We start from the raw sequence: 23,126 nt of genomic DNA, 5'->3' as shown, positions 1-23,126 counted from the left end.
GCTGAAAACCAACAAAACCACGAAAAGTTCTTGTATTTGAAGATAAAATCTTTTTGCTTTGAAGAAGAAAGATCCAGCTGACTGAAATAAGTTCATTGGATGAAAACCAATAAAATTGACAAGAACCACGAAACGTTCTTGTATTTTAAGATAAAATCTTACTCGATTCAGGAAAAAACTTCCAGCTCGCTGAAATACGTTCATTTGCTGAAAACCATCAAAACCACGAAAAGTTCTTGTATTTGAAGATAAAATCTTTTTGCTTTGAAGAAGAAAGATCGAGCTGACTGAAATAAGTTCATTAGATGAAAACCAACAAAAATTGACAAGAACCACGAAAAGTTCTTGTATTTTAAGATAAAATCTTACTCTATTAAGGAAAAAACTTCCATGCTCGCTGAAATATGTTCATTTGCTGAAAACCAACAAAACCACGAAAAGTTCTTGTATTTGAAGATAAAATCTTTTTGCTTTGAATAAAGATCCAGCTGACTGAAATAAGTTCATCAGATGAAAACCAACAAAAATTGACAAGAACCACGAAAAGTTCTTGCATTTTAAGATAAAATCTTACGCTATTAAAGAAAAAACTTCTTGCTCGCTGAAATCTGTTCATTTGCTGAAAACCAACAAAACCACGAAAAGTTCTTGTATTTGAAGATAAAATCTTTTTGCTTTGAAGAAGAAAGATCCAGCTGACTGAAATAAGTTCATTAGATGAAAACCAACAAAAATTGACAAGAACCACGAAAACTTCTTGTATTTTAAGATAAAATCTTACGGTGTTAAAGAAAAAACTCCCAGCTCGCTGAAATATGTTCATTTGCTGAAAACCAACAAAACCACGAAAAGTTCTTGTATTTGAAGATAAAATCTTTTTGCTGTGAAGAAGAAAGATCTCGCTGACTGAAATAAGTTCATCAGATGAAAACCAACAAAAATTGACAAGAACCACGAAAAGTTCTTGTATTTTAAGATAAAATCTTACGCTATTCAAGAAAAAACTTCTTGCTCGCTGAAATCTGTTCGTTTGCTGAAAACCAACAAAACCACAAAAAGTTCTTGTATTTGAAGATAAAATCTTTTTGCTTTGAAGAAGAAAGATCCAGCTGACTGAAATAAGTTCATTCGATGAAAACCAACAAAAATTGACAAGAACCACGAAAAGTTCTTGTATTTTAAGATAATATCTTACGCTATTAAAGAAAAAACTTCCAGCTCGCTGAAATCTGTTCATTTGCTGAAAACCAACAAAACCACGAAAAGTTCTTGTATTTGAAGATAAAATCTTTTTGCTTTGAAGAAGAAAGATCCAGCTGACTGAAATAAGTTCATTAGATGAAAACCAACAAAAATTGACAAGAACCACGAAAACTTCTTGTATTTTAAGATAAAATCTTACGGTGTTAAAGAAAAAACTCCCAGCTCGCTGAAATATGTTCATTTGCTGAAAACCAACAAAACCACGAAAAGTTCTTGTATTTGAAGATAAAATCTTTTTGCTGTGAAGAAGAAAGATCTCGCTGACTGAAATAAGTTCATCAGATGAAAACCAACAAAAATTGACAAGAACCACGAAAAGTTCTTGTATTTTAAGATAAAATCTTACGCTATTCAAGAAAAAACTTCTTGCTCGCTGAAATCTGTTCGTTTGCTGAAAACCAACAAAACCACAAAAAGTTCTTGTATTTGAAGATAAAATCTTTTTGCTTTGAAGAAGAAAGATCCAGCTGACTGAAATAAGTTCATTCGATGAAAACCAACAAAAATTGACAAGAACCACGAAAAGTTCTTGTATTTTAAGATAATATCTTACGCTATTAAAGAAAAAACTTCCAGCTCGCTGAAATCTGTTCATTTGCTGAAAACCAACAAAACCACGAAAAGTTCTTGTATTTGAAGATAAAATCTTTTTGCTTTGAAGAAGAAAGATCTAGCTGACTGAAATAAGTTCATTCGATGAAAACCAACAAAATTTGACAAGAACCACGAAAACTTCTTGTATTTTAAGATAATATCTTACGCTATTAAAGAAAAAACTTCTAGCTCGCTGAAATATGTCCATTTGCTGAAAACCAACAAAACCACGAAAAGTTCTTGTATTTGAAGATAAAATCTTTTTGCTTTGAAGAAGAAAGATCCAGCTGACTGAAATAAGTTCATTAGATGAAAACCAATAAAATTGACAAGAACCACGAAACGTTCTTGTATTTTAAGATAAAATCTTACTCGATTCAGGAAAAAACTTCCAGCTCGCTGAAATACGTTCATTTGCTGAAAACCATCAAAACCACGAAAAGTTCTTGTATTTGAAGATAAAATCTTTTTGCTTTGAAGAAGAAAGATCGAGCTGACTGAAATAAGTTCATTAGATGAAAACCAACAAAAATTGACAGGAACCACGAAAAGTTCTTGTATTTTAAGATAAAATCTTACTCTATTAAGGAAAAAACTTCCATGCTCGCTGAAATATGTTCATTTGCTGAAAACCAACAAAACCACGAAAAGTTCTTGTATTTGAAGATAAAATCTTTTTGCTTTGAAGAAAGATCCAGCTGACTGAAATAAGTTCATTAGATGAAAACCAACAAAAATTGACAAGAACCACGAAAAGTTCTTGCATTTTAAGATAAAATCTTACGCAATTAAAGAAAAAACTTCTTGCTCGCTGAAATCTGTTCATTTGCTGAAAACCAACAAAACCACGAAAAGTTCTTGTATTTGAAGATAAAATCTTTTTGCTTTGAAGAAGAAAGATCCAGCTGACTGAAATAAGTTCATTAGATGAAAACCAACAAAAATTGACAAGAACCACGAAAAGTTCTTGTATTTTAAGATAAAATCTTACGCTATTAAAGAAAAAACTTCTTGCTCGCTGAAATCTGTTCATTTGCTGAAAACCAACAAAACCACGAAAAGTTCTTGTATTTGAAGATAAAATCTTTTTGCTTTGAAGAAGCAAGATCCAGCTGACTGAAATCAGTTCAACAGATGAAAACCAACAAAAATTGACAAGAACCACGAAAAGTTCTTGTATTTTAAGATAAAATCTTACTCGATTAAGGAAAAAACTTCCAGCTCGCTGAAATACGTTCATTTGCTGAAAACCAACAAAACCACGAAAAGTTCTTGTATTTGAAGATAAAATCTTTTTGCTTTGAAGAAAAAAGATCCAGCTGACTGAAATAAGTTCATTCGATGAAAACCAACAAAAATTGACAAGAACCACGAAAACTTCTTGTATTTTAAGATAAAATCTTACGCTATTAAAGAAAAAACTCCCAGCTCGCTGAAATATGTTCATTTGCTGAAAACCAACAAAACCACGAAAAGTTCTTGTATTTGAAGATAAAATCTTTTTGCTTTGAAGAAGAAAGATCCAGCTGACTGAAATAAGTTCATTAGATGAAAACCAACAAAAATTGACAAGAACCACGAAAAGTTCTTGTATTTTAAGATAAAATCTTACTCTATTAAGGAAAAAACTTCGAGCTCGCTGAAATATGTTCATTTGCTGAAAACCAACAAAACCACGAAAAGTTCTTGTATTTGAAGATAAAATCTTTTTGCTTTGAAGAAGAAAGATCCAGCTGACTGAAATAAGTTCATCAGATGAAAACCAACAAAAATTGACAAGAACCACGAAAAGTTCTTGCATTTTAAGATAAAATCTTACGCTATTAAAGAAAAAACTTCTTGCTCGCTGAAATCTGTTCATTTGCTGAAAACCAACAAAACCACGAAAAGTTCTTGTATTTGAAGATAAAATCTTTTTGCTTTGAAGAAGAAAGATCCAGCTGACTGAAATAAGTTCATTAGATGAAAACCAACAAAAATTGACAAGAACCACGAAAACTTCTTGTATTTTAAGATAAAATCTTACGGTGTTAAAGAAAAAACTCCCAGCTCGCTGAAATATGTTCATTTGCTGAAAACCAACAAAACCACGAAAAGTTCTTGTATTTGAAGATAAAATCTTTTTGCTGTGAAGAAGAAAGATCTCGCTGACTGAAATAAGTTCATCAGATGAAAACCAACAAAAATTGACAAGAACCACGAAAAGTTCTTGTATTTTAAGATAAAATCTTACGCTATTCAAGAAAAAACTTCTTGCTCGCTGAAATCTGTTCGTTTGCTGAAAACCAACAAAACCACAAAAAGTTCTTGTATTTGAAGATAAAATCTTTTTGCTTTGAAGAAGAAAGATCCAGCTGACTGAAATAAGTTAATTCGATGAAAACCAACAAAAATTGACAAGAACCACGAAAAGTTCTTGTATTTTAAGATAATATCTTACGCTATTAAAGAAAAAACTTCCAGCTCGCTGAAATCTGTTCATTTGCTGAAAACCAACAAAACCACGAAAAGTTCTTGTATTTGAAGATAAAATCTTTTTGCTTTGAAGAAGAAAGATCCAGCTGACTGAAATAAGTTCATTAGATGAAAACCAATAAAATTGACAAGAACCACGAAACGTTCTTGTATTTTAAGATAAAATCTTACTCGATTCAGGAAAAAACTTCCAGCTCGCTGAAATACGTTCATTTGCTGAAAACCATCAAAACCACGAAAAGTTCTTGTATTTGAAGATAAAATCTTTTTGCTTTGAAGAAGAAAGATCGAGCTGACTGAAATAAGTTCATTAGATGAAAACCAACAAAAATTGACAAGAACCACGAAAAGTTCTTGTATTTTAAGATAAAATCTTACTCTATTAAGGAAAAAACTTCCATGCTCGCTGAAATATGTTCATTTGCTGAAAACCAACAAAACCACGAAAAGTTCTTGTATTTGAAGATAAAATCTTTTTGCTTTGAAGAAAGATCCAGCTGACTGAAATAAGTTCATTAGATGAAAACCAACAAAAATTGACAAGAACCACGAAAAGTTCTTGCATTTTAAGATAAAATCTTGCGCAATTAAAGAAAAAACTTCTTGCTCGCTGAAATCTGTTCATTTGCTGAAAACCAACAAAACCACGAAAAGTTCTTGTATTTGAAGATAAAATCTTTTTGCTTTGAAGAAGAAAGATCCAGCTGACTGAAATAAGTTCATTAGATGAAAACCAACAAAAATTGACAAGAACCACGAAAACTTCTTGTATTTTAAGATAAAATCTTACGGTGTTAAAGAAAAAACTCCCAGCTCGCTGAAATATGTTCATTTGCTGAAAACCAACAAAACCACGAAAAGTTCTTGTATTTGAAGATAAAATCTTTTTGCTGTGAAGAAGAAAGATCTCGCTGACTGAAATAAGTTCATCAGATGAAAACCAACAAAAATTGACAAGAACCACGAAAAGTTCTTGTATTTTAAGATAAAATCTTACGCTATTCAAGAAAAAACTTCTTGCTCGCTGAAATCTGTTCGTTTGCTGAAAACCAACAAAACCACAAAAAGTTCTTGTATTTGAAGATAAAATCTTTTTGCTTTGAAGAAGAAAGATCCAGCTGACTGAAATAAGTTCATTCGATGAAAACCAACAAAAATTGACAAGAACCACGAAAAGTTCTTGTATTTTAAGATAATATCTTACGCTATTAAAGAAAAAACTTCCAGCTCGCTGAAATCTGTTCATTTGCTGAAAACCAACAAAACCACGAAAAGTTCTTGTATTTGAAGATAAAATCTTTTTGCTTTGAAGAAGAAAGATCCAGCTGACTGAAATAAGTTCATTAGATGAAAACCAACAAAAATTGACAAGAACCACGAAAACTTCTTGTATTTTAAGATAAAATCTTACGGTGTTAAAGAAAAAACTCCCAGCTCGCTGAAATATGTTCATTTGCTGAAAACCAACAAAACCACGAAAAGTTCTTGTATTTGAAGATAAAATCTTTTTGCTGTGAAGAAGAAAGATCTCGCTGACTGAAATAAGTTCATCAGATGAAAACCAACAAAAATTGACAAGAACCACGAAAAGTTCTTGTATTTTAAGATAAAATCTTACGCTATTCAAGAAAAAACTTCTTGCTCGCTGAAATCTGTTCGTTTGCTGAAAACCAACAAAACCACAAAAAGTTCTTGTATTTGAAGATAAAATCTTTTTGCTTTGAAGAAGAAAGATCCAGCTGACTGAAATAAGTTCATTCGATGAAAACCAACAAAAATTGACAAGAACCACGAAAAGTTCTTGTATTTTAAGATAATATCTTACGCTATTAAAGAAAAAACTTCCAGCTCGCTGAAATCTGTTCATTTGCTGAAAACCAACAAAACCACGAAAAGTTCTTGTATTTGAAGATAAAATCTTTTTGCTTTGAAGAAGAAAGATCTAGCTGACTGAAATAAGTTCATTCGATGAAAACCAACAAAATTTGACAAGAACCACGAAAACTTCTTGTATTTTAAGATAATATCTTACGCTATTAAAGAAAAAACTTCTAGCTCGCTGAAATATGTCCATTTGCTGAAAACCAACAAAACCACGAAAAGTTCTTGTATTTGAAGATAAAATCTTTTTGCTTTGAAGAAGAAAGATCCAGCTGACTGAAATAAGTTCATTAGATGAAAACCAATAAAATTGACAAGAACCACGAAACGTTCTTGTATTTTAAGATAAAATCTTACTCGATTCAGGAAAAAACTTCCAGCTCGCTGAAATACGTTCATTTGCTGAAAACCATCAAAACCACGAAAAGTTCTTGTATTTGAAGATAAAATCTTTTTGCTTTGAAGAAGAAAGATCGAGCTGACTGAAATAAGTTCATTAGATGAAAACCAACAAAAATTGACAGGAACCACGAAAAGTTCTTGTATTTTAAGATAAAATCTTACTCTATTAAGGAAAAAACTTCCATGCTCGCTGAAATATGTTCATTTGCTGAAAACCAACAAAACCACGAAAAGTTCTTGTATTTGAAGATAAAATCTTTTTGCTTTGAAGAAAGATCCAGCTGACTGAAATAAGTTCATTAGATGAAAACCAACAAAAATTGACAAGAACCACGAAAAGTTCTTGCATTTTAAGATAAAATCTTACGCAATTAAAGAAAAAACTTCTTGCTCGCTGAAATCTGTTCATTTGCTGAAAACCAACAAAACCACGAAAAGTTCTTGTATTTGAAGATAAAATCTTTTTGCTTTGAAGAAGAAAGATCCAGCTGACTGAAATAAGTTCATTAGATGAAAACCAACAAAAATTGACAAGAACCACGAAAAGTTCTTGTATTTTAAGATAAAATCTTACGCTATTAAAGAAAAAACTTCTTGCTCGCTGAAATCTGTTCATTTGCTGAAAACCAACAAAACCACGAAAAGTTCTTGTATTTGAAGATAAAATCTTTTTGCTTTGAAGAAGCAAGATCCAGCTGACTGAAATCAGTTCAACAGATGAAAACCAACAAAAATTGACAAGAACCACGAAAAGTTCTTGTATTTTAAGATAAAATCTTACTCGATTAAGGAAAAAACTTCCAGCTCGCTGAAATACGTTCATTTGCTGAAAACCAACAAAACCACGAAAAGTTCTTGTATTTGAAGATAAAATCTTTTTGCTTTGAAGAAAAAAGATCCAGCTGACTGAAATAAGTTCATTCGATGAAAACCAACAAAAATTGACAAGAACCACGAAAACTTCTTGTATTTTAAGATAAAATCTTACGCTATTAAAGAAAAAACTCCCAGCTCGCTGAAATATGTTCATTTGCTGAAAACCAACAAAACCACGAAAAGTTCTTGTATTTGAAGATAAAATCTTTTTGCTTTGAAGAAGAAAGATCCAGCTGACTGAAATAAGTTCATTAGATGAAAACCAACAAAAATTGACAAGAACCACGAAAAGTTCTTGCATTTTAAGATAAAATCTTACGCTATTAAAGAAAAAACTTCTTGCTCGCTGAAATCTGTTCATTTGCTGAAAACCAACAAAACCACGAAAAGTTCTTGTATTTGAAGATAAAATCTTTTTGCTTTGAAGAAGAAAGATCCAGCTGACTGAAATAAGTTCATTAGATGAAAACCAACAAAAATTGACAAGAACCACGAAAACTTCTTGTATTTTAAGATAAAATCTTACGGTGTTAAAGAAAAAACTCCCAGCTCGCTGAAATATGTTCATTTGCTGAAAACCAACAAAACCACGAAAAGTTCTTGTATTTGAAGATAAAATCTTTTTGCTGTGAAGAAGAAAGATCTCGCTGACTGAAATAAGTTCATCAGATGAAAACCAACAAAAATTGACAAGAACCACGAAAAGTTCTTGTATTTTAAGATAAAATCTTACGCTATTCAAGAAAAAACTTCTTGCTCGCTGAAATCTGTTCGTTTGCTGAAAACCAACAAAACCACAAAAAGTTCTTGTATTTGAAGATAAAATCTTTTTGCTTTGAAGAAGAAAGATCCAGCTGACTGAAATAAGTTAATTCGATGAAAACCAACAAAAATTGACAAGAACCACGAAAAGTTCTTGTATTTTAAGATAATATCTTACGCTATTAAAGAAAAAACTTCCAGCTCGCTGAAATCTGTTCATTTGCTGAAAACCAACAAAACCACGAAAAGTTCTTGTATTTGAAGATAAAATCTTTTTGCTTTGAAGAAGAAAGATCCAGCTGACTGAAATAAGTTCATTAGATGAAAACCAATAAAATTGACAAGAACCACGAAACGTTCTTGTATTTTAAGATAAAATCTTACTCGATTCAGGAAAAAACTTCCAGCTCGCTGAAATACGTTCATTTGCTGAAAACCATCAAAACCACGAAAAGTTCTTGTATTTGAAGATAAAATCTTTTTGCTTTGAAGAAGAAAGATCGAGCTGACTGAAATAAGTTCATTAGATGAAAACCAACAAAAATTGACAAGAACCACGAAAAGTTCTTGTATTTTAAGATAAAATCTTACTCTATTAAGGAAAAAACTTCCATGCTCGCTGAAATATGTTCATTTGCTGAAAACCAACAAAACCACGAAAAGTTCTTGTATTTGAAGATAAAATCTTTTTGCTTTGAAGAAAGATCCAGCTGACTGAAATAAGTTCATTAGATGAAAACCAACAAAAATTGACAAGAACCACGAAAAGTTCTTGCATTTTAAGATAAAATCTTGCGCAATTAAAGAAAAAACTTCTTGCTCGCTGAAATCTGTTCATTTGCTGAAAACCAACAAAACCACGAAAAGTTCTTGTATTTGAAGATAAAATCTTTTTGCTTTGAAGAAGAAAGATCCAGCTGACTGAAATAAGTTCATTAGATGAAAACCAACAAAAATTGACAAGAACCACGAAAAGTTCTTGTATTTTAAGATAAAATCTTACGCTATTAAAGAAAAAACTTCTTGCTCGCTGAAATCTGTTCATTTGCTGAAAACCAACAAAACCACGAAAAGTTCTTGTATTTGAAGATAAAATCTTTTTGCTTTGAAGAAGCAAGATCCAGCTGACTGAAATCAGTTCAACAGATGAAAACCAACAAAAATTGACAAGAACCACGAAAAGTTCTTGTATTTTAAGATAAAATCTTACTCGATTAAGGAAAAAACTTCCAGCTCGCTGAAATACGTTCATTTGCTGAAAACCAACAAAACCACGAAAAGTTCTTGTATTTGAAGATAAAATCTTTTTGCTTTGAAGAAAAAAGATCCAGCTGACTGAAATAAGTTCATTCGATGAAAACCAACAAAAATTGACAAGAACCACGAAAACTTCTTGTATTTTAAGATAAAATCTTACGCTATTAAAGAAAAAACTCCCAGCTCGCTGAAATATGTTCATTTGCTGAAAACCAACAAAACCACGAAAAGTTCTTGTATTTGAAGATAAAATCTTTTTGCTTTGAAGAAGAAAGATCCAGCTGACTGAAATAAGTTCATTAGATGAAAACCAACAAAAATTGACAAGAACCACGAAAAGTTCTTGTATTTTAAGATAAAATCTTACTCTATTAAGGAAAAAACTTCGAGCTCGCTGAAATATGTTCATTTGCTGAAAACCAACAAAACCACGAAAAGTTCTTGTATTTGAAGATAAAATCTTTTTGCTTTGAAGAAGAAAGATCCAGCTGACTGAAATAAGTTCATCAGATGAAAACCAACAAAAATTGACAAGAACCACGAAAAGTTCTTGCATTTTAAGATAAAATCTTACGCTATTAAAGAAAAAACTTCTTGCTCGCTGAAATCTGTTCATTTGCTGAAAACCAACAAAACCACGAAAAGTTCTTGTATTTGAAGATAAAATCTTTTTGCTTTGAAGAAGAAAGATCCAGCTGACTGAAATAAGTTCATTAGATGAAAACCAACAAAAATTGACAAGAACCACGAAAACTTCTTGTATTTTAAGATAAAATCTTACGGTGTTAAAGAAAAAACTCCCAGCTCGCTGAAATATGTTCATTTGCTGAAAACCAACAAAACCACGAAAAGTTCTTGTATTTGAAGATAAAATCTTTTTGCTGTGAAGAAGAAAGATCTCGCTGACTGAAATAAGTTCATCAGATGAAAACCAACAAAAATTGACAAGAACCACGAAAAGTTCTTGTATTTTAAGATAAAATCTTACGCTATTCAAGAAAAAACTTCTTGCTCGCTGAAATCTGTTCGTTTGCTGAAAACCAACAAAACCACAAAAAGTTCTTGTATTTGAAGATAAAATCTTTTTGCTTTGAAGAAGAAAGATCCAGCTGACTGAAATAAGTTCATTCGATGAAAACCAACAAAAATTGACAAGAACCACGAAAAGTTCTTGTATTTTAAGATAATATCTTACGCTATTAAAGAAAAAACTTCCAGCTCGCTGAAATCTGTTCATTTGCTGAAAACCAACAAAACCACGAAAAGTTCTTGTATTTGAAGATAAAATCTTTTTGCTTTGAAGAAGAAAGATCTAGCTGACTGAAATAAGTTCATTAGATGAAAACCAACAAAATTTGACAAGAACCACGAAAACTTCTTGTATTTTAAGATAATATCTTACGCTATTAAAGAAAAAACTTCTTGCTCGCTGAAATATGTTCATTTGCTGAAAACCAACAAAACCACGAAAAGTTCTTGTATTTGAAGATAAAATCTTTTTGCTTTGAAGAAGAAAGATCCAGCTGACTGAAATAAGTTCATTAGATGAAAACCAATAAAATTGACAAGAACCACGAAACGTTCTTGTATTTTAAGATAAAATCTTACTCGATTCAGGAAAAAACTTCCAGCTCGCTGAAATACGTTCATTTGCTGAAAACCATCAAAACCACGAAAAGTTCTTGTATTTGAAGATAAAATCTTTTTGCTTTGAAGAAGAAAGATCGAGCTGACTGAAATAAGTTCATTAGATGAAAACCAACAAAAATTGACAAGAACCACGAAAAGTTCTTGTATTTTAAGATAAAATCTTACTCTATTAAGGAAAAAACTTCCATGCTCGCTGAAATATGTTCATTTGCTGAAAACCAACAAAACCACGAAAAGTTCTTGTATTTGAAGATAAAATCTTTTTGCTTTGAAGAAAGATCCAGCTGACTGAAATAAGTTCATTAGATGAAAACCAACAAAAATTGACAAGAACCACGAAAAGTTCTTGCATTTTAAGATAAAATCTTACGCAATTAAAGAAAAAACTTCTTGCTCGCTGAAATCTGTTCATTTGCTGAAAACCAACAAAACCACGAAAAGTTCTTGTATTTGAAGATAAAATCTTTTTGCTTTGAAGAAGAAAGATCCAGCTGACTGAAATAAGTTCATTAGATGAAAACCAACAAAAATTGACAAGAACCACGAAAAGTTCTTGTATTTTAAGATAAAATCTTACGCTATTAAAGAAAAAACTTCTTGCTCGCTGAAATCTGTTCATTTGCTGAAAACCAACAAAACCACGAAAAGTTCTTGTATTTGAAGATAAAATCTTTTTGCTTTGAAGAAGCAAGATCCAGCTGACTGAAATCAGTTCAACAGATGAAAACCAACAAAAATTGACAAGAACCACGAAAAGTTCTTGTATTTTAAGAAAATATCTTACGCTATTAAAGAAAAAACTTCTGGCTCGTTGAAATATGTTCATTTGCTGAAAACCAACAAAACCTCGAAATGTTCTTGTATTTGAAGATAAAATCTTTTTGCTTTGAAGAAGAAAGATCTAGCTGACTGAAATAAGTTCATGAGATGAAAACCAACAAAAATTGACAAGAACCACGAAAAGCTCTTGTATTTTAAGATAAAGTCTTACTCGATTAAGGAAAAAACTTCCAGCTCGCTGAAATACGTTCATTTGCTGAAAACCAACAAAACCACGAAAAGTTCTTGTATTTGAAGATAAAATCTTTTTGCTTTGAAGAAAAAAGATCCAGCTGACTGAAATAAGTTCATTCGATGAAAACCAACAAAAATTGACAAGAACCACGAAAACTTCTTGTATTTTAAGATAAAATCTTACGCTATTAAAGAAAAAACTCCCAGCTCGCTGAAATATGTTCATTTGCTGAAAACCAACAAAACCACGAAAAGTTCTTGTATTTGAAGATAAAATCTTTTTGCTTTGAAGAAGAAAGATCCAGCTGACTGAAATAAGTTCATTAGATGAAAACCAACAAAAATTGACAAGAACCACGAAAAGTTCTTGTATTTTAAGATAAAATCTTACTCTATTAAGGAAAAAACTTCGAGCTCGCTGAAATATGTTCATTTGCTGAAAACCAACAAAACCACGAAAAGTTCTTGTATTTGAAGATAAAATCTTTTTGCTTTGAAGAAGAAAGATCCAGCTGACTGAAATAAGTTCATCAGATGAAAACCAACAAAAATTGACAAGAACCACGAAAAGTTCTTGCATTTTAAGATAAAATCTTACGCTATTAAAGAAAAAACTTCTTGCTCGCTGAAATCTGTTCATTTGCTGAAAACCAACAAAACCACGAAAAGTTCTTGTATTTGAAGATAAAATCTTTTTGCTTTGAAGAAGAAAGATCCAGCTGACTGAAATAAGTTCATTAGATGAAAACCAACAAAAATTGACAAGAACCACGAAAACTTCTTGTATTTTAAGATAAAATCTTACGGTGTTAAAGAAAAAACTCCCAGCTCGCTGAAATATGTTCATTTGCTGAAAACCAACAAAACCACGAAAAGTTCTTGTATTTGAAGATAAAATCTTTTTGCTGTGAAGAAGAAAGATCTCGCTGACTGAAATAAGTTCATCAGATGAAAACCAACAAAAATTGACAAGAACCACGAAAAGTTCTTGTATTTTAAGATAAAATCTTACGCTATTCAAGAAAAAACTTCTTGCTCGCTGAAATCTGTTCGTTTGCTGAAAACCAACAAAACCACAAAAAGTTCTTGTATTTGAAGATAAAATCTTTTTGCTTTGAAGAAGAAAGATCCAGCTGACTGAAATAAGTTCATTCGATGAAAACCAACAAAAATTGACAAGAACCACGAAAAGTTCTTGTATTTTAAGATAATATCTTACGCTATTAAAGAAAAAACTTCCAGCTCGCTGAAATCTGTTCATTTGCTGAAAACCAACAAAACCACGAAAAGTTCTTGTATTTGAAGATAAAATCTTTTTGCTTTGAAGAAGAAAGATCTAGCTGACTGAAATAAGTTCATTAGATGAAAACCAACAAAATTTGACAAGAACCACGAAAACTTCTTGTATTTTAAGATAATATCTTACGCTATTAAAGAAAAAACTTCTAGCTCGCTGAAATATGTTCATTTGCTGAAAACCAACAAAACCACGAAAAGTTCTTGTATTTGAAGATAAAATCTTTTTGCTTTGAAGAAGAAAGATCCAGCTGACTGAAATAAGTTCATTAGATGAAAACCAATAAAATTGACAAGAACCACGAAACGTTCTTGTATTTTAAGATAAAATCTTACTCGATTCAGGAAAAAACTTCCAGCTCGCTGAAATACGTTCATTTGCTGAAAACCATCAAAACCACGAAAAGTTCTTGTATTTGAAGATAAAATCTTTTTGCTTTGAAGAAGAAAGATCGAGCTGACTGAAATAAGTTCATTAGATGAAAACCAACAAAAATTGACAAGAACCACGAAAAGTTCTTGTATTTTAAGATAAAATCTTACTCTATTAAGGAAAAAACTTCCATGCTCGCTGAAATATGTTCATTTGCTGAAAACCAACAAAACCACGAAAAGTTCTTGTATTTGAAGATAAAATCTTTTTGCTTTGAATAAAGATCCAGCTGACTGAAATAAGTTCATTAGATGAAAACCAACAAAAATTGACAAGAACCACGAAAAGTTCTTGCATTTTAAGATAAAATCTTACGCAATTAAAGAAAAAACTTCTTGCTCGCTGAAATCTGTTCATTTGCTGAAAACCAACAAAACCACGAAAAGTTCTTGTATTTGAAGATAAAATCTTTTTGCTTTGAAGAAGAAAGATCCAGCTGACTGAAATAAGTTCATTAGATGAAAACCAACAAAAATTGACAAGAACCACGAAAAGTTCTTGTATTTTAAGATAAAATCTTACGCTATTAAAGAAAAAACTTCTTGCTCGCTGAAATCTGTTCATTTGCTGAAAACCAACAAAACCACGAAAAGTTCTTGTATTTGAAGATAAAATCTTTTTGCTTTGAAGAAGCAAGATCCAGCTGACTGAAATCAGTTCAACAGATGAAAACCAACAAAAATTGACAAGAACCACGAAAAGTTCTTGTATTTTAAGATAATATCTTACGCTACTAAAGAAAAAATTTCTGGCTCGCTGAAATATGTTCATTTGCTGAAAACCAACAAAACCTCGAAATGTTCTTGTATTTGAAGATAAAATCTTTTTGCTTTGAAGAAGAAAGATCTAGCTGACTGAAATAAGTTCATGAGATGAAAACCAACAAAAATTGACAAGAACCACGAAAAGCTCTTGTATTTTAAGATAAAATCTTACTCGATGAAGGAAAAAACTTCCAGCTCGCTGAAATACGTTCATTTGCTGAAAACCAACAAAACCACGAAAAGTTCTTGTATTTGAAGATAAAATCTTTTTGCTTTGAAGAAAAAAGATCCAGCTGACTGAAATAAGTTCATTCGATGAAAACCAACAAAAATTGACAAGAACCACGAAAACTTCTTGTATTTTAAGATAAAATCTTACGCTATTAAAGAAAAAACTCCCAGCTCGCTGAAATATGTTCATTTGCTGAAAACCAACAAAACCACGAAAAGTTCTTGTATTTGAAGATAAAATCTTTTTGCTTTGAAGAAGAAAGATCCAGCTGACTGAAATAAGTTCATTAGATGAAAACCAACAAAAATTGACAAGAACCACGAAAAGTTCTTGTATTTTAAGATAAAATCTTACTCTATTAAGGAAAAAACTTCGAGCTCGCTGAAATATGTTCATTTGCTGAAAACCAACAAAACCACGAAAAGTTCTTGTATTTGAAGATAAAATCTTTTTGCTTTGAAGAAGAAAGATCCAGCTGACTGAAATAAGTTCATCAGATGAAAACCAACAAAAATTGACAAGAACCACGAAAAGTTCTTGCATTTTAAGATAAAATCTTACGCTATTAAAGAAAAAACTTCTTGCTCGCTGAAATCTGTTCATTTGCTGAAAACCAACAAAACCACAAAAAGTTCTTTTATTTCAAGACAAAATTTTTTTGCTTTGAAGAAGAAAGATCTAGCTGACTGAAATAAGTTCATTCGATGAAAACCAACAAAAATTGACAAGAACCACGAAAACTTCTTGTATTTTAAGATAAAATCTTACGGAGTTAAAGAAAAAACTCCCAGCTCGCTGAAATATGTTCATTTGCTGAAAACCAACAAAACCACGAAAAGTTCTTGTATTTGAAGATAAAATCTTTTTGCTGTGAAGAAGAAAGATCTAGCTGACTGAAATAAGTTCATCAGATGAAAACCAACAAAAATTGACAAGAACCACGAAAACTTCTTGTATTTAAGATAAAATCTTACGGTGTTAAAGAAAAAACTCCCAGCTCGCTGAAATATGTTCATTTGCTGAAAACCAACAAAACCACGAAAAGTTCTTGTATTTGAAGATAAAATCTTTTTGCTGTGAAGAAGAAAGATCTCGCTGACTGAAATAAGTTCATTCGATGAAAACCAACAAAAATTGACAAGAAACACGAAAAGTTCTTGTATTTTAAGATAATATCTTACGCTATTAAAGAAAAAACTTCCAGCTCGCTGAAATCTGTTCATTTGCTGAAAACCAACAAAACCACGAAAAGTTCTTGTATTTGAAGATAAAATCATTTTGCTTTGAAGAAGAAAGATCAAGCTGACTGAAATAAGTTCATTAGATGAAAACCAACAAAATTTGACAAGAACCACGAAAACTTCTTGTATTTTAAGATAATATCTTACGCTATTAAAGAAAAAACTTCTAGCTCGCTGAAATATGTTAATTTGCTGAAAACCAACAAAACCACGAAAAGTTCTTGTATTTGAAGATAAAATCTTTTTGCTTTGAAGAAGAAAGATCCAGCTGACTGAAATAAGTTCATTAGATGAAAACCAACAAAAATTGACAAGAACCACGAAACGTTCTTGTATTTTAAGATAAAATCTTACTCTATTCAGGAAAAAACTTCCAGCTCGCTGAAATACGTTCATTTGCTGAAAACCATCAAAACCACGAAAAGTTCTTGTATTTGAAGATAAAATCTTTTTGCTTTGAAGAAGAAAGATCTAGCTGACTGAAATAAGTTCATTAGATGAAAACCAACAAAAATTGACAAGAACCACGAAAAGTTCTTGTATTTTAAGATAAAATCTTACTCTATTAAGGAAAAAACTTCCATGCTCGCTGAAATATGTTCATTTGCTGAAAACCAACAAAACCACGAAAAGTTCTTGTATTTGAAGATAAAATCTTTTTGCTTTGAAGAAGAAAGATCGAGCTGACTGAACTAAGTTCATTGGATGAAAACCAACAAAAATTGACAAGAACCACGAAAACTTCTTGTATTTTAAGATAAAATCTTACGCTTTTAAAGAAAAAACTTCTTGCTCGCTGAAATCTGTTCATTTGCTGAAAACCAACAAAACATCGAAAAGTTCTTGTATTTGAAGATAAAATCTTTTTGCTTTGAAGAAGAAAGATCCAGCTGACTGAAATAATTTCATTCGATGAAAACCAACAAAAATTGACAAGAACCACGAAAACTTCTTGTATTTTAAGATAAAATCTTACGCTATTAAAGAAAAAACTCCCAGCTCGCTGAAATATGTTCATTTGCTGAAAACCAACAAAACCTCGAAAAGTTCTTGTATTTGAAGATAAAATCTTTTTGCTTTGAAGAAGAAAGATCGAACTGACTGAAATAAGTTCATTGGATGAAAACCAACAAAAATTGACAAGAACCACGAAAAGTTCTTGTATTTTAAGATAAAATCTTACGCTATTGAAGAAAAAACTCCCAGCTCGCTGAAATCTGTTCATTTGCTGAAAACCATCAAAACCACGAAAAGTTCTTGTATTTGAAGATAAAATCTTTTTGCTTTGAAGAAGAAAGATCCAGCTGACTGAAATAAGTTCATTGGATGAAAACCAACAAAAATTGACAAGAACCACGAAAAGTTCTTGTATTTTAAGATAAAATCTTACGCTATTAAGGAAAAAACTTCCAGCTCACTGAAATATGTTCATTTGCTGAAAACCAACAAAACCACGAAAAGTTCTTGTATTTGAAGATAAAATCTTTTTGCTTTGAAGAAGAAAGATCCAGCTGACTGAAATAAGTTCATTAGATGAAAACCAATAAAATTGACAAGAACCACGAAACGTTCTTGTATTTTAAGATAAAATCTTACTCGATTCAGGAAAAAACTTCCAGCTCGCTAAAATACGTTCATTTGCTGAAAACCATCAAAACCACGAAAAGTTCTTGTATTTGAAGATAAAATCTTTTTGCTTTGAAGAAGAAAGATCGAGCTGACTGAAATAAGTTCATTAGATGAAAACCAACAAAAATTGACAAGAACCACGAAAAGTTCTTGTATTTTAAGATAAAATCTTACTCTATTAAGGAAAAAACTTCCATGCTCGCTGAAATATGTTCATTTGCTGAAAACCAACAAAACCACGAAAAGTTCTTGTATTTGAAGATAAAATCTTTTTGCTTTGAAGAAAAAAGATCCAGCTGACTGAAATAAGTTCATTCGATGAAAACCAACAAAAATTGACAAGAACCACGAAAACTTCTTGTATTTTAAGATAAAATCTTACGCTATTAAAGAAAAAACTCCCAGCTCGCTGAAATATGTTCATTTGCTGAAAACCAACAAAACCACGAAAAGTTCTTGTATTTGAAGATAAAATCTTTTTGCTTTGAAGAAGAAAGATCCAGCTGACTGAAATAAGTTCATTAGATGAAAACCAACAAAAATTGACAAGAACCACGAAAAGTTCTTGTATTTTAAGATAAAATCTTACTCTATGAAGGAAAAAACTTCGAGCTCGCTGAAATATGTTCATTTGCTGAAAACCAACAAAACCACGAAAAGTTCTTGTATTTGAAGATAAAATCTTTTTGCTTTGAAGAAGAAAGATCCAGCTGACTGAAATAAGTTCATCAGATGAAAACCAACAAAAATTGACAAGAACCACGAAAAGTTCTTGCATTTTAAGATAAAATCTTACGCTATTAAAGAAAAAACTTCTTGCTCGCTGAAATCTGTTCATTTGCTGAAAACCAACAAAACCACGAAAAGTTCTTGTATTTGAAGATAAAATCTTTTTGCTTTGAAGAAGAAAGATCCAGCTGACTGAAATAAGTTCATTAGATGAAAACCAACAAAAATTGACAAGAACCACGAAAACTTCTTGTATTTTAAGATAAAATCTTACGGTGTTAAAGAAAAAACTCCCAGCTCGCTGAAATATGTTCATTTGCTGAAAACCAACAAAACCACGAAAAGTTCTTGTATTTGAAGATAAAATCTTTTTGCTGTGAAGAAGAAAGATCTCGCTGACTGAAATAAGTTCATCAGATGAAAACCAACAAAAATTGACAAGAACCACGAAAAGTTCTTGTATTTTAAGATAAAATCTTACGCTATTCAAGAAAAAACTTCTTGCTCGCTGAAATCTGTTCGTTTGCTGAAAACCAACAAAACCACAAAAAGTTCTTGTATTTGAAGATAAAATCTTTTTGCTTTGAAGAAGAAAGATCCAGCTGACTGAAATAAGTTCATTCGATGAAAACCAACAAAAATTGACAAGAACCACGAAAAGTTCTTGTATTTTAAGATAATATCTTACGCTATTAAAGAAAAAACTTCCAGCTCGCTGAAATCTGTTCATTTGCTGAAAACCAACAAAACCACGAAAAGTTCTTGTATTTGAAGATAAAATCTTTTTGCTTTGAAGAAGAAAGATCTAGCTGACTGAAATAAGTTCATTAGATGAAAACCAACAAAATTTGACAAGAACCACGAAAACTTCTTGTATTTTAAGATAATATCTTACGCTATTAAAGAAAAAACTTCTAGCTCGCTGAAATATGTTCATTTGCTGAAAACCAACAAAACCACGAAAAGTTCTTGTATTTGAAGATAAAATCTTTTTGCTTTGAAGAAGAAAGATCCAGCTGACTGAAATAAGTTCATTAGATGAAAACCAATAAAATTGACAAGAACCACGAAACGTTCTTGTATTTTAAGATAAAATCTTACTCGATTCAGGAAAAAACTTCCAGCTCGCTGAAATACGTTCATTTGCTGAAAACCATCAAAACCACGAAAAGTTCTTGTATTTGAAGATAAAATCTTTTTGCTTTGAAGAAGAAAGATCGAGCTGACTGAAATAAGTTCATTAGATGAAAACCAACAAAAATTGACAAGAACCACGAAAAGTTCTTGTATTTTAAGATAAAATCTTACTCTATTAAGGAAAAATCTTCCATGCTCGCTGAAATATGTTCATTTGCTGAAAACCAACAAAACCACGAAAAGTTCTTGTATTTGAAGATAAAATCTTTTTGCTTTGAAGAAAGATCCAGCTGACTGAAATAAGTTCATTAGATGAAAACCAACAAAAATTGACAAGAACCACGAAAAGTTCTTGCATTTTAAGATAAAATCTTACGCAATTAAAGAAAAAACTTCTTGCTCGCTGAAATCTGTTCATTTGCTGAAAACCAACAAAACCACGAAAAGTTCTTGTATTTGAAGATAAAATCTTTTTGCTTTGAAGAAGAAAGATCCAGCTGACTGAAATAAGTTCATTAGATGAAAACCAACAAAAATTGACAAGAACCACGAAAAGTTCTTGTATTTTAAGATAAAATCTTACGCTATTAAAGAAAAAACTTCTTGCTCGCTGAAATCTGTTCATTTGCTGAAAACCAACAAAACCACGAAAAGTTCTTGTATTTGAAGATAAAATCTTTTTGCTTTGAAGAAGCAAGATCCAGCTGACTGAAATCAGTTCAACAGATGAAAACCAACAAAAATTGACAAGAACCACGAAAAGTTCTTGTATTTTAAGATAATATCTTACGCTACTAAAGAAAAAATTTCTGGCTCGCTGAAATATGTTCATTTGCTGAAAACCAACAAAACCTCGAAATGTTCTTGTATTTGAAGATAAAATCTTTTTGCTTTGAAGAAGAAAGATCTAGCTGACTGAAATAAGTTCATGAGATGAAAACCAACAAAAATTGACAAGAACCACGAAAAGCTCTTGTATTTTAAGATAAAATCTTACTCGATGAAGGAAAAAACTTCCAGCTCGCTGAAATACGTTCATTTGCTGAAAACCAACAAAAGCACGAAAAGTTCTTGTATTTGAAGATAAAATCTTTTTGCTTTGAAGAAAAAAGATCCAGCTGACTGAAATAAGTTCATTCGATGAAAACCAACAAAAATTGACAAGAACCACGAAAACTTCTTGTATTTTAAGATAAAATCTTACGCTATTAAAGAAAAAACTCCCAGCTCGCTGAAATATGTTCATTTGCTGAAAACCAACAAAACCACGAAAAGTTCTTGTATTTGAAGATAAAATCTTTTTGCTTTGAAGAAGAAAGATCCAGCTGACTGAAATAAGTTCATTAGATGAAAACCAACAAAACCACGAAAAGTTCTTGTATTTGAAGATAAAATCTTTTTGCTTTGAAGAAGAAAGATCCAGCTGACTGAAATAAGTTCATCAGATGAAAACCAACAAAAATTGACAAGAACCACGAAAAGTTCTTGCATTTTAAGATAAAATCTTACGCTATTAAAGAAAAAACTTCTTGCTCGCTGAAATCTGTTCATTTGCTGAAAACCAACAAAACCACAAAAAGTTCTTTTATTTCAAGACAAAATTTTTTTGCTTTGAAGAAGAAAGATCTAGCTGACTGAAATAAGTTCATTCGATGAAAACCAACAAAAATTGACAAGAACCACGAAAACTTCTTGTATTTTAAGATAAAATCTTACGGAGTTAAAGAAAAAACTCCCAGCTCGCTGAAATATGTTCATTTGCTGAAAACCAACAAAACCACGAAAAGTTCTTGTATTTGAAGATAAAATCTTTTTGCTGTGAAGAAGAAAGATCTAGCTGACTGAAATAAGTTCATCAGATGAAAACCAACAAAAATTGACAAGAACCACGAAAACTTCTTGTATTTAAGATAAAATCTTACGGTGTTAAAGAAAAAACTCCCAGCTCGCTGAAATATGTTCATTTGCTGAAAACCAACAAAACCACGAAAAGTTCTTGTATTTGAAGATAAAATCTTTTTGCTGTGAAGAAGAAAGATCTCGCTGACTGAAATAAGTTCATTCGATGAAAACCAACAAAAATTGACAAGAAACACGAAAAGTTCTTGTATTTTAAGATAATATCTTACGCTATTAAAGAAAAAACTTCCAGCTCGCTGAAATCTGTTCATTTGCTGAAAACCAACAAAACCACGAAAAGTTCTTGTATTTGAAGATAAAATCATTTTGCTTTGAAGAAGAAAGATCAAGCTGACTGAAATAAGTTCATTAGATGAAAACCAACAAAATTTGACAAGAACCACGAAAACATCTTGTATTTTAAGATAATATCTTACGCTATTAAAGAAAAAACTTCTAGCTCGCTGAAATATGTTCATTTGCTGAAAACCAACAAAACCACGAAAAGTTCTTGTATTTGAAGATAAAATCTTTTTGCTTTGAAGAAGAAAGATCCAGCTGACTGAAATAAGTTCATTAGATGAAAACCAACAAAAATTGACAAGAACCACGAAAAGTTCTTGTATTTTAAGATAAAATCTTACGCTTTTAAAGAAAAAACTTCTTGCTCGCTGAAATCTGTTCATTTGCTGAAAACCAACAAAACATCGAAAAGTTCTTGTATTTGAAGATAAAATCTTTTTGCTTTGAAGAAGAAAGATCCAGCTGACTGAAATAATTTCATTCGAGAAAACCAACAAAAATTGACAAGAACCACGAAAAGTTCTTGTATTTTAAGACAAAATCTCACGCTATTAAAGAAAAAACTCCCAGCTCGCTGAAATATGTTCATTTGCTGAAAACCAACAAAACCACGAAAAGTTCTTGTATTTGAAGATAAAATCTTTTTGCTTTGAAGAAGAAAGATCCAGCTGACTGAAATAAGTTCATTAGATGAAAACCAACAAAAATTGACAAGAACCACGAAAAGTTCTTGTATTTTAAGATAAAATCTTACTCTATTAAGGAAAAAACTTCCAGCTCGCTGAAATACGTTCATTTGCTGAAAACCATCAAAACCACGAAAAGTTCTTGTATTTGAAGATAAAATCTTTTTGCTTTGAAGAAGAAAGATCTCGCTGACTGAATTAGGTTCATCAGTGAAAACCAACAAAAATTGACAAGAACCACGAAAAGTTCTTGTATTTTAAGATAAAATCTTACTCTATTAAGGAAAAAACTTCCAGCTCGCTGAAATATGTTCATTTGCTGAAAACCAACAAAACCACGAAAAGTTCTTGTATTTGAAGATAAAATCTTTTTGCTGTGAAGAAGAAAGATCTAGCTGACTGAAATAAGTTCATTAGATGAAAACCAACAAAAATTGACAAGAACCACGAAAAGTTCTTGTATTTTAAGATAAAATCTTACGCTATTAAAGAAAAAAACTTCTTGCTCGCTGAAATCTGTTCATTTGCTGAAAACCATCAAAATCACGAAAAGTTGTTGTATTTGATGATAAAATCTTTTTGCTTTGAAGAAGAAAGATCCAG

The sequence above is a fragment of the Heptranchias perlo genome, chromosome 42 (genome assembly GCF_035084215.1).
Source record: "Heptranchias perlo isolate sHepPer1 chromosome 42, sHepPer1.hap1, whole genome shotgun sequence".
NCBI lineage: Eukaryota > Metazoa > Chordata > Chondrichthyes > Hexanchiformes > Hexanchidae > Heptranchias > Heptranchias perlo.
This window is presented reverse-complemented; position numbering follows the sequence as displayed.